We start from the raw sequence: 13,548 nt of genomic DNA on the forward strand, positions 1-13,548 counted from the left end.
TGAGAAACTCTATGCCATTTGGTGTGAGCATTTGAATTGATTCAAGAAATTTTTGTAAATTAGTTAGTTTTGTGCTTCTTGCTAGTTGATTTTGAGAAAACAACACAAAAATGGGCAAAGCTTGAAATCCCATGATTAAAATCTAATGGCCTTTGGGATTCAAGTTATAACATCTATATATTCTATACAACAAGTTTTTCTTGGGAGAAAGAGTTAGTTTTCTATTTTTGCAAGTGAGCCGTAGGCAAGCTAGTGAAAGCTTGACAAGGCCCAGTGATGCTTGCAAGTGAGTTCTAGTGTAAACAATGGATTAGTATGTGCCCCTCTTGGTTGGGAAATGGTGGAGTTATGTTTTAGGTGTCCAAAAACTAGAGGAGAAGGTTTGATGCATAGTTTAGGCCATCTTATAATTTGGATTGTTGTCATTGCCCTTAAAACCCTCAAATAGGGGTTTTATGGAAAAGTATTGTACGAACACCATGGAGGACTAAGACCTAGAAAATTCTTGATCCTATGTCAACTGGAAACAAAGACTAGAAGGAATCAATAGGGCTTGTTAGGGGTTTTAACAAATTATTGAAGAACCCTTGTTTTTAAGAGGGCTAATATGGGCTCTTTGGGCTCCAAGGCCAAATCGAGCAAGAACGGATTTTGGGTCAGTGAGGCCCTAAAAGATAATGCAGAATGGCTTGAAAAATGTCAAGAACCTCATAAGGAAGGTATGAGATTGGTTTTTCCTTACTGGGAGCATTTGGTGGACTTTTGGCTTAATAGGCCAAAAATGTGCATAATTGGGATTTTTGAGTTAAAGGAGTGAAACTTGAATTGATAGGAGAGTTTCTTGGTGGAAGGGGATTAGGAGAGAATCCTCTAGTTTAGGGTTAGAGAAGAAACCCTAAGAAGGCTAGAAGTAACCTTCGTAGAGAAAGAAGGATCTAAAAAGAAGAAGCTCCCCATCAAAGTGGTATCAGAGCCATAAGATTAAGGCTTGTGGTGGTATGATGTTTCCTACTGAATCAAGTGGGTCTACAAAGATGGTGACCAATGTAGAATTGGCTCAAGAGGTAGATGAGAAAAAGGTGTTGATCATCAGGGATCACATCATGCAAGGAATGAGGAGGGGAATAGGTCCATAAGTCCTAAGAGAGATCTTCATGGTGACAGACAAAGGTCAGTTAAGGTTGCATAGGTGAACGACCTATATAGGTCTAAGATCAAATGCTTCAATGTGCTTGGTATAGGGTATGTGGTCAATAGTGGCTAATTGATTTAGATAGACATTTTTCTATACATGACTTTGACTCTAATGTCAAAGCGAGGTTTTCCATCACCAACTTGGAGCTCTTTGGAGCTACATGGTGGAATATTGAAGAGAAGAAACTGGATGCGAACATGAACACTATTACATGAGAGTTATTCCTTGAGAACTTTTTTGAATGCTTCCTACTAGAGGAATGACACTAGTAGATGGCCGATGAGTTTCATGATCTAAGACAATACACTATCTGTGGTAGAGTATGAACGAAAGTTCTACGAGTTCATGCCTTATGGCGAGACTAATGAGAATTCACTATTGATGGTTCAACACTTCATTCAAGGTCTAAATAAGCATCTTATTTGGGGTGGAAAAGTTTTCCAACCTAAAACCCTCAAGGATGTGGTACATCAAGCTATCCTTGTAGAGAAAAGTGTCATGTTGGGACATAGTGGTTTTGTGGGATCACCTACAACATCAAGGTTCAAAGGTAATCGGGGTTTGGGTAGCAATAGGAAGCCTACTTCTTTAGGAGGCAATCAACAAAAACATTAGGGAGGATCCTATCCTTCAGCATAGAGTGGTGGCGATGGTTCACACTTTAGGGATTCTCAATATTCTTAGCACAATAAGCACAACCAATATGACCAACCATCATAGAGTACTCATTCTTTTGCTAGTGGTGGTACTTTTCAATAGTCCAACACACCTAGAGTGTAGAGGAGTTTTGATGGAGAATGTTTTACACGCAAACAACGTGGACATAAGTCGTCCCATTGTCCTCAATGGAAATCATAGTTCTCATATTAGAGATCTACAACTTTAGAACCCATAGTTGGAGATATGGGTAGATCATAGAGGGTGTTTTCAGTGGAGTCTTATCCTCCTACAGGGGGAAAGGATCCAATGGGACCCAAATAGTGAGTGCTTTAGTTTTGTCTTTCTTGTAGGCTTCTAGGAGTAAGCCTGAGTCTAGGGGGACTAGATGTAATGCCTACCCCTTGTTTACTTTTTTAGATTATATTGTTAGGTTGTTTTAGGCCTATTTTATGATTAGCAATACTTGGTTACCAGATTTGATTTGATGTTATTTCAGACTTAGTTGATTCATTTGATGAGTTACTTAGTTATTTTATGTGTTCGAGATTATTCTTCAATGATGATGATTGTATAAAATGATCTTACTTATTTCATGATGATAGTTAGATGGATTATTTATATGTGTCTTCTATACTTACCCCATACTTGCATGTGTATGGTTTACTTGTATGTTTTACTTTATGTATGATGTTTCTAATATGGCTGAGGGAGGGAGTCGTAGTCACCTGCTAGTTGAGATCTACACGATGCACCACTCTCCACCATTGCCTCTTTAGTTTAGATTATATTTGTATGTACATGCATGGATTTTATGCAAGTTGCAAGTACCGGGTATCAACTTCCTTGAATTGCCAAGATGAGCATACCCTATCATAGTATCTCAATGGCAAAAGAGGGAGATAATTCTTGAGTCCAAATCCTAACCTTAAGCCAATTGTCCTAGAAAGTAAGACAAGTATTTGAGTTGCTTACCCTTCTAAATTTGTCAAGTGAAGTAAATTTGTGATTTTGACCCTTGAGTTTGATCTAGTGTGTTGTACTTTATAATGGATTTTTGTAGTTTGTCTTGTGGGTCTATGGTGATTTTTTGTTATAATTAAATCAAATTAAAAGAGTATTTAATGATTTAATTTAACGAAATTTTTATAAAGAACATACAATATCTGAGTATATTTAATTAATTGAGAAATTAATTAAATAAAAGAATTAAATTTAAAGATATAGTTACAATTCTAATTTTGGTGTAATCATATTTATTTAATTTAATAATAACATATTTAAGATTTTCATTTTTATAATAAACTCTAAATATTATTATTATTAAGTTAATAATTATTTTATCAAAAACATCTTGAGAATTATTTAAAGAGAGAAAATATTTGATTTAATAAAGATATTTTAATTAAATTGCAAAAAAGTTGCACTTGAAAATTAAAATATAACAAAGTAATTAAGGAAAGGGTCTTTCATGTGATTGCACAATTGAAGCCCTAATTTGATGAAAAAGTCTTTATTGGGAAATTAGAGTTCATTTCTCAATACTGAGATTGGGAGGAGCCAATTTTTGAGAAGAAGGTTTTCAGAAGAAGAGGGATTGTTTGTGAGGCCCGTGCGTTCGTGGTTTTAGCATTAGATCTAGGTAGGATCTTGTGGATTTTGCATAGTAGTTTTTGTTCTTTGAATTCTCTGTCTTCTTTGTGTCTGAATTAAATTATTTTCAGAATTGAATTGGGTTGAAACCCTTGTTAAAAATTTTATTGTTTTTAAAATGATCTGTATATGATTTGATATTTAGAAACCCTTGTTTTGCAAAATTCTTAGAGAATTGTATTTTGATATGAGTAGGGTTTGGAAAAGAAATCAAGATTGTTTTATACAGATTCAATTGATTGTCCATATTTCTTCTATTAGTTTAATTTGGAAAAATCTTTATATATATATTGTCCATATTGTCCATATTTCTTCTATATATATATATATAGTTATAAAATTATATATAATATAAATTCAATTTTTTAAAAAATTATATTGAAAATTTCAATGGGGGTATTTGCGATTTTGTTTGTTTAAAGAAAACAAAATTAAAAAAAATGAAATGGTGGGCGGGGCCACCAACCCCCACCCACCTCTCTTCTTTCCCTCCATTGGCATCGTATGAGACTGACGCAACAGTCCTTCTACAGTAGTAGTATGTACTGCTAACACATTACCCTACTGTTGTGACAACCTTTGATGGTAGGCTGACGGGCTGTAAACTCACTTTTAAATCTTTTTTAATGTAGTTTTTTATTAGTATTTTAAAGTAAATAAATTTTATAATCTAATAAATTTTTAATTAGAGATAATTTTAATTGTAATTAACTAATTTAGATTTAATTAATTTTATATTAAAAGGTATAATAATATTAAATTAGTTAATATTATTTTATTACTATAGTAATGGTAATTATTAATAAATTAAATTATTTTTTAATAGTTACTAATTATTATTTTAATAGTTAATACTAATTATTTAATTTTGCTAAGATGAATGTAATATATATTAGTTATTGAATTACAAGTTTAGAAGTGGCTTTCCTATTTTTTTAAATCAATAAGATTATATTTGAATTATTTATTTTAAATCTAATGTTGATTCAATAAAGTAATCATTGATTTTTTAAAAAAGGGGTTCAGTTATAAGGGATAAATTTGTAAACTATATTAAGTCGAAAACTTATAACAAAATGTAAACTTGAACCTTACTGTTAAACCAAAACTGTATGTTTTCAAAACCAAACAAAGACTATGAAACTACACTAGCAGTTGTATGATTTGTTGTGTGTTAGGTTTGGGGTTGACTTAGAGTGTTGACCAATTTTGGGATGTCTATCAGAGGTAGGGAGTTATTATTTTTTGGTGGTGTCATGTGATGTCATGGTTTTGTGCATGTCTACTTGATTTTGGATTAGTCCTTATAGGATGATTGTATTGATGAAATCTATGAATTTTGATTAGTGATATTTCAATGCTTTCCATTTGTTTGTTTAAGAATTGATGTGTGTTTTATGATCTTATGAGGTCTTTTTATTTTACTGAGCTTAGGGTAGCTTATCTTTATGTCATGTTGGGAAGTGGCTTACAATGGAGGCTTGACCCCTAAAGAGGTTATCTGGGTAGCCCATTGTAGGTTATTTTACTAAGTGATAACATTTCATTAAATGAGAGTAAAATGAATTAATAAGAGTCATTTTTTTTGGTCACCCATGCCTCGAGTGCTAGTACATACTAGGATGGGAGTAGAGAGGATGCTTGGTTGCGACCTTGCTTCATTAGTATGCATTTTCTGTATGAAAGGATACTGGTGCCACATAGAGTCACTAGGGGGCCAAAGTCCAGAGAGGTTGCTAGGATAACCTTAGAGTTGGCTCATGCGATGAAACTTACCCACTTATATAGTAGATTTCTTACGTGTCATTGTTGCCTCTGGGTTTAGATGTCATTTGTGTCTTGGTACCTTTGAGATAGATTGCTTTCAGGTTTTCCTTGACCTAGATGTTGGATTTGACTTTTGGGATTGATATCTACATGGGACTTGAGGTTATCTCCTTAGCATGGTGGATGTGGGCCTTTTAGGTTACCATGATGTTGTGTGGCAGTGCTTTTTACTTATACCATTGAAATCCATTCGTTGGATGCCATTGTTGGATGTACTTGTGTAGTTGTTCCTTTCTATTTGATCTTGTTTTTCTAATATGTGGTTACATTCTGTTGTACTACAATTATTTTACCAGAGATACTATGGGTTGCTGTATTTTATATATGTTGTATATTCTTTGATATTTTCATACCTTGTGACTTGTATAGTGGATGATTATGCATTCTGATTGTTGTTGAGCGACATTTGATATAATCGTATATTATTTAAATGGATTCATATTTGAAGTTATTTTTTGATGTGGATTTGTTATATATTGGATTTAGAATAAATTAAACTTAAATGTGATTCAATGTCATGTGACCCTTAAAAGATGTAATATGTTTTATGAATTGTGTTTATGTATGCGATTATTGCTTCTGCTTTATTATATCTATTGTTGTTTAAATTGTTATATTTAATTTTTTTTTGACAAACTTCGCAAAAATTTAGGTTAATTTCTTTTGGGTTCCCTGGTGGGGCATTACATTTGGCATCCAAGTCTCCACATTGGGAGCTCTGGGTACATTGGAATGCCACTATTTGAACTAAAATGAATCTTAAATAGTGTTATGCATCTTTTACAACTTGAACACTTGTAAAACTTCAAACTTGATTTCTTAAAACATAGAAAATGGAAAAACTTGAAAAAATCTTGAGTTGGATTTCAAACATATTTTCTTATGATTGTGCTTTAAGGTGGTATACCTTTGTTGACTTGTGAGCATTATTGTTGTTCTTGCATTGGTGTTGGAGGAAGATGGTGTCTTAGGCTAATTCAACTATTAGAGGTCATAGTGTAGGCAGTGGTAGAGGTGGACATGACAGTCCTCCTCTGACTCATAGATAATGTCCTGTTCTAGAAGAGAATAGGGAAGAGAGCCATAGAGAAGATTGTGTTGACTCAAAGAGGACTAATTTGAGACAAATGATGAGGACTATTATGGAGTTCCTACCTCCTCCTCAAGGTGTTGATCACCAAGGATCACATTATGCAAGGAATAATGAAATAAATTGGTCCAGGAGTCCTTAGAGAGATCTTCATAGTGATAGACATAGGTTAGTTAAGGCCACACAGATGAAGGACCTACAAAGGTCTAAGATCAAACATTTCAATGAACTTGGTACAAGATATGTGGCCAAGTGGTGGCTAATTTCTTTAGACAAATGTTTTTCTATACATGACTTTGACTCTAATGTCAAAGCGAGGTTTTTAACCACCAACCTAGAGCTCTTTGGAGCTACATGGTGGAATGTTAAAGAGAAGAAATTGGGTGTGAACATGAAAACTGTTACATGGGAGTTATTCCTTGAGAAATTCCATGAACGCTTCCTACCAGAGGAATGACACCAATAGAGGGTCGATGAGTTTCATGATCTGAGACAATAAACTATATCTATGGCAAAATATGCTCAAAAATTCTATGAGCTCATGCCTTATACTAGGAGCAGTGAGAGTTCACCGCTAAAGGTTCAATACTTCATTCAAGGTCTGAACAACCCTCTTATTGGAGGTGTAAAAATTTTCCAACCTAAAACCCTTAAGGATGTGGTACATCAAGCTATCCTTCTAGAGAAAAACGTCACCTTGGGACATGGTGATTTTGTGGGAGCACCTACAACATCAGGGTCCAAAGGTAATAAGGGTTCAGGTAGCAATAAGAAGCCTTCTTCTTTAGGGGGAAATCAGCAACATCAGGGAGGATCCTATCCTTCAATATAGAGTGGTGGTGGTGGTTCATACTCTTGGGATTCTCGGTACTCTCAGTAAAATAGGCACATCCAGTATGACCAACCATCACAAAGTAATCATTCTTTTACTAGTGGGGTTAGTTTTCAATAGTTCAACACACCTAGAGTGCATATGAGTTTTGATGGAGAATATTTTTCATGCAGACAATGTGGACATAAGTTGTCCCATTGTCCTCAATGGAAATTACAGTTCTGAGATCAGAGACATACAAGTTTAAAATCCACAAATGGAGATATGGGTCGATCATAGATGATGTTTTTAGTGGAGCCTTATCCTGCTATAGGGGAAAAGGGTTCAATGGGACCCACACAATGAGTGCTTTAGTTTTATCTTTCTTGTAGCCTTCCAGGAGTAAGCCTAAGTCTAGGGGGAGTGGATGTAATGCCTACCCCTACTTTACTCTTTTAGATTATATTTCTGGATTAGTTTACTTTTTCAGATTAAAATAAGGTCTAAGGATTAGCTAGATCCCATTTTCAACCAAATTTATCTCAAATATTTTGTACCAACTTCAACACAATCACAAAGACTCTCTAAACTTTAGGTTCTACAGGGCCAAGGTGGGTGCACCTTAGGGATTGAAGTGACTGGTTATTTGATATTCTTCTTCAAAACTCACTCACTCTAACTCTTCTATTTAGATCTATCCCCCATAGTAGATAATGGTCAATATTCTTCTTGGACTTGCAATTAATTCCTTGATTACAGTAGCTAGCTAAAACTCTGAAGAAAAGCTATTACAAATAAGTAATGAGCAACAATTTAATTCTTTAATACAGAAAATAAAAATTGATTTTGATTGATGTGTGCATTGTGCAACAACATAACCATATCAATTTGCATATGAATTAATTGATTAGTGCCTTATCCATTGTTATACATAGTCAAACCAACAACCCTAGACTTATTTAATTGACTTGCAATTAAATTTATCAGAAGTTAACCTTGAAATTCATTCTTATGATATCCCTCACATATACCCACAAACCCTATCAATTCATGAAAGTATTTACTTAATTCTTTGAATTAAAAGAAATCAATGAAAAGATATACAACCCATCCAAGTTGCATTAAAGTGAAAGAACTTTGTTCATTTCAATCCCAAAATTATAGATATATGAAAAAAGGAGACAAAGCTCAGAGACACAGATATGCAAAAATTTCCTTTGTATTGATCTTCTTTGAAAACAATACATTACTGGTATGAAGCTCAGAATGTAACTCAAGACATGAAAAAACTTGTCATTCAAGATTTCATTGTATTTCTAGACTTGCAAAGTTGAATACATCATATCATTGACACAAAAAATTGGACCAACTGTACATAGCATAAAACACTAGAAATTACATAAGACTTAGACGCTCACTCCACATCTTGGAAATCCTTTTATAGGAAGGATTGCAATAAGCTTTAGATGGGAGGATAGATGTCAAAAAATAATTAGAAAACAAATACAAAGATATTTCTATACTGTTACATTACAAATATTCATTGTACTTGATCAAAATTTGGGATAGAGTTGCAAAACTGGTAGGTGACACTTTCTACAGATGTCTTCATCATTTTTCTATTTATTTTCTAACTGCCTGTCACTTTCTTTTCCTTTTTCATCTATTTTATCTTTTTTTCCTAATCACTACCTTTTGATTGTAAAGCCTTTATTTCAACTATAACTTCCCAGATAGCAATGTTCGTGTCCACATTAGGCCAAGTGGCATCCCTAACTACATTTAATTCTTCAAGGAATTTGTTCCATTTGGAATATGTTATAGCCTTAACCTCTTTTTCTCTAAAACCATAACTGATGCTCCAAGGTAAAAAAAAAATTTCTATTGAGAATGCCCTTTAGAAAAGAGAAAAAAAAAGAAAAGAAAAGAAAAGAAAAGAAAAGAAAAGAAAAGCCCATATCTTTTGCCTAGTTATACCTACACATGTTTTAATTGCAGAAATGCATTTCTTGTTCTTTCCTCTTTCCAATGATATATAATACTTATATATTTGGACAAAAAATTAGGCCTTTAGTGTCCATTTGAATATTTAGGTAAAACTAATGAACAAGGCTTCATTTTACAAAAAAATCACCTCTTTTATAAAATTTGAACTTCACAAAATAAACTCAGATTTATTAAAAATGCATGTACGTTCAAAATGAAGGAAAATAATAATAATATATATATTTTAAATTAATTTTTTTTTCTCTCATTTGAAGTTGGGTCAAACTTGGGTTTGACTAGCCTGCCATGTGGCATCTTCTGATTTTCTCACCTTATCCCTGTCACTTGCTCTATCAGCATCCAACTAGCCCCTAACACCATATGGCACCACCTCACTTAATCTCATTTTTGACATCTAGTCTTGCAAATCTATGAGATTTAACCATGTGTCATTGGTTGACATCATTGTCTCTACCTTCGAATGCCATGTGTCTTCTTTCCATGACATTTGAGAAAGCAAGACTGCTTTAGCTAAAATCAACTTGAAATTCATTTGGATGTTGACATGTGTCATTATTTCAGAGATTTTCTCTAATACTTGTTGTCCTTGAACATTTAGGCCTAGAATAGGATTTATACCATTCGATTCATGATCATCTAACACTTATTAAAATGAGTTACTATGTTTTCTTATTTATGGCCCCCTTCTTTGCAAATGTGGACCAATCATCAATCAGGTCCTGGTGATTCATTAGATCCCACTGCCAACGTTGCTTCTCAAAGGATGCCACGTGTTTGTTTCTTGTTGAATCTCAAACAATTTTTGTTAGTCGAGTAAAGAAATGCGAGCCGTAGATCTTTCCTTCTTTGCTTTTTGTGTTGGTCTTGCCTTTGGATGACTTTTCAAGTAAGTTTTGATCCTTTTAGTCTTTGGCCTAAAATTCATTCAGATGTAGACAAGTGTCATTATTTTGGACACTTTGTGAATACAAGATGATTGTTGCCCAAAATTGGTCTAGAATTCATTTGGAGTCATTCATCTACCAAAGATTGGATGGTGGTCGGCTTGATGTCCAGTCTTGGGACATGTCACCAAAATTTGTAAGCATTTGCATAGTCCAATCATATCTTAGTTCCTTGTTGACAACAATCAAGTCTCATTGAAAATAAGACTCCATCAGACTCCATGTGTTCGATCCTTGTGCTCTTAATAGGGTTGCGACTTCAATTCTATCTTTACTTTTAATAGTGCGACCTTGCGATCAACTTCTCACCTCTTCACAACTTAAACTTGTGATTTAACATTAATAGCTACGAAGCTGCACTGATTGTGTTGATGGCTATTTCGCACCCTCGCATCCTACAAAAAGGTTTAGCAATCACAAAGAAGTGATGTTACACTTGAAAGAATTTTGAAGATAAAGAGACAAAAGATCAAAAGACTTAGGGGTATCAACATATAAGCAAGGTTTTTATATATCCCTATTCATAATTGCATGTCACTTTACAAACATTTAAACAAAATACATGACTATTTTCCTTAGGGTTTTTATGAGGAATAACACATTTTTAGAAACCTTAAGCAACTTAAACACAATTTTTTTTCCTGATTTTAATAAAATATCACAAAAAATTTTGCTAGGTGAAAAATAAGGCCATCAACAGTATCTTAATGGTAAAAGAGGGGAGATAATTCTTGTGTCCAAATCCTAACCTTAAGCCAATTGTCCTAGAAAGTAGGACACGTATCTGAGTTGGTTACCCTTCCAAATTTGTCAAGTGACATAAATTCATGATTTTGACCCTTGAGTTTGATCTAGTATGCTGTACTTTATTATGGGTTTTCGTAGTTCATCTTGTGGGTCTATGGTGATGTTTTGTATGATTTAATTTAATAGAAATTTTATAAAGAAAATTCAATATTTAAGTATATTTAATTAATTAAATAAAAGAATGAAATTTAAAGATATAAATTAAAATTCTAATTGTGTTGTAATAATATTTATTTAATTTAATAGTAACATATTTAGGAGTTTCATTTTTATAGTAAACTCTAAATATTATTATTATTTAAGTTAATAAATATTTTATCAAAAGCATCTTGAGAATTAATTTAAGAGAGAAATCATTTGATTTAATAAAGATATTTTAATTAAATTGCAAAAAAATTGCACATGAAAATTAAAATATAATAAAGTAATTAAGAAAAAGGGGATTTACGTGATTGCACAATTAAAGCCCTAATTTGAGGGAAAACTCTTTATTAGGAAATTAGAGTTCAGTTCTTGATACTGAGATTGGGAGGAGCCAATTTTTGAGAAGGGGAATTGCTTGTGAGCTCCATGTGTTCGTGGTTTTAGCATTAGATCCAGGTAGGATCTTGTGGGTTTTGCGCTGTAGTTTCTGTTCTTTGAATTCTTTGTCTTCTTCATGTTTGAATGAAATTATTTTTAGAATTGAATTGGGTTGAAAACTTGTTTCAAATTTTATTATTTTCGAAATCATTTGTATATGATTTGATATTTAGAAACCCTCATATTGTAAAATTCTTAGAGAATTGTATTTTGATACGAGTAGGATTTGGAAAAGAAATCAAGATTGTTTTATACAGATTCACTTGATTGCCAATATTTCTTCTATTAGATTTAATTTGGAAAAATCTTTATATATATATATATATATATATATATATATATATATATATATATATATATATATATATATATATATATATATATATATATATATATATATATATATATATATATATATATATATATATATATATATATATATATATATATATATATATATATATATATATATATATATATATATATATATATATATATATATATATATATATATATATATATATATATATATATATATATATATATATATATATATATATATATATATATAATATAAACTCAATTTTTAAAAAAATTATATTAAAAATTTCAACGGGGGGTATCTGTGATTTTCTTTGTTTAATTTTTCTTTTAAAAATAAAAAAAATGAAATGGTGGGTGGGGTCACCATCTCCCCACCCACCTCTCTTCTTTCCCTACACTAATGGTGTGTGAGGCTGACACAACAATCCTATTGTGGTGGCAATAGGTAGTACTGATGTAATACCCTGCTACAATGACAACCTTTGTTGGTAGGCCGACGAGCCTGTAAACTTGCTTTTTAATATTTTTTTAATATAGTTTTTCTTAGTATTTTACAGTTAATAAATTTTATAATTTAATAAATTTTTAATTATAGATAATTTTAGTTGTAATTAACTAATTATATTAAAATGTATAATAATATTGATTTTGTTAATATTATTTTATTATTATAGTAATGATAATTATTAATAAATTAAATTATTTATTAATATTTAATAATTATTAATAAATTAAATTATTTATTAATATTTAATAATTATTTATTAATATTTAATAATTATTATTTTAATAGTTAATATTAATTATTTAATGTTGTCAAGATGAATTTAATATATGTTAGTTATTAAATTACGAGTTTGGAAATGGTTTTTATATTTATTAAACCAATAAAGATTATATTTGAATTTTTTATTTTAAATCTATTGTTGATTTAATAAATTAGTTATTGATTTGTTTAAAAGGGGTTCACTTATAACGGATAAATCTGTAAACTTTATTAAGTCAAAAAATTACAATGAAATGTTAACTTGAACCTCACTATTAAACCAAAATTGTATGTTTTCAAAGCCAAACAAAAACTATGAAACTACATTGCTAGTTGTATGATTTCTTGTGTGTTGGGTTTCGGGTTGACTTAGAGTATTGACTAGCTTGGGATGTCTACTAGAGCTCAGGAGTTTTTTGTTTAGTTTTTGGTGATGTCATGTGATGTTATGATTTTGTATATATGTACTTGATTTTGGATTAATCCTTATAGGATGATTGTATTGATGAAATCTATGAATTTTGATTAATGATATTTTAGTGCTTTCCAATTACTTGTTTAAGAACTGATGTGTGTTTTATGATTTTATGAGATCTACTTTTATTGAGCTTAGGGTAGGTTATCTTTATGTCATGTTGGGAAGTGGCTTACAATGGAGGTTAGAGCCCTAAAGAGGCTACTTGGGTAACCCATTGTAGGTTTATTTAATAATTGATAACATTTCATTAAATGAGAGTAAAATGAATTAATAAGAATCATTGTTTCTCTTCGCCCATGTCTTGAGTGCTAGTACAGACTAGGATTGGAGTAAAGACCTTGCTTTGTTAGCATGCCTTGTTTTTACGAAAGTATACTGGTGCCGCATTGTGTCACTAGGGGGTCGAA

This window comes from Cupressus sempervirens, chromosome 8 (assembly GCF_028749045.1).
Source record: "Cupressus sempervirens isolate cs-2001-9-10 chromosome 8, ASM2874904v1, whole genome shotgun sequence".
Lineage (NCBI taxonomy): Eukaryota > Viridiplantae > Streptophyta > Pinopsida > Cupressales > Cupressaceae > Cupressus > Cupressus sempervirens.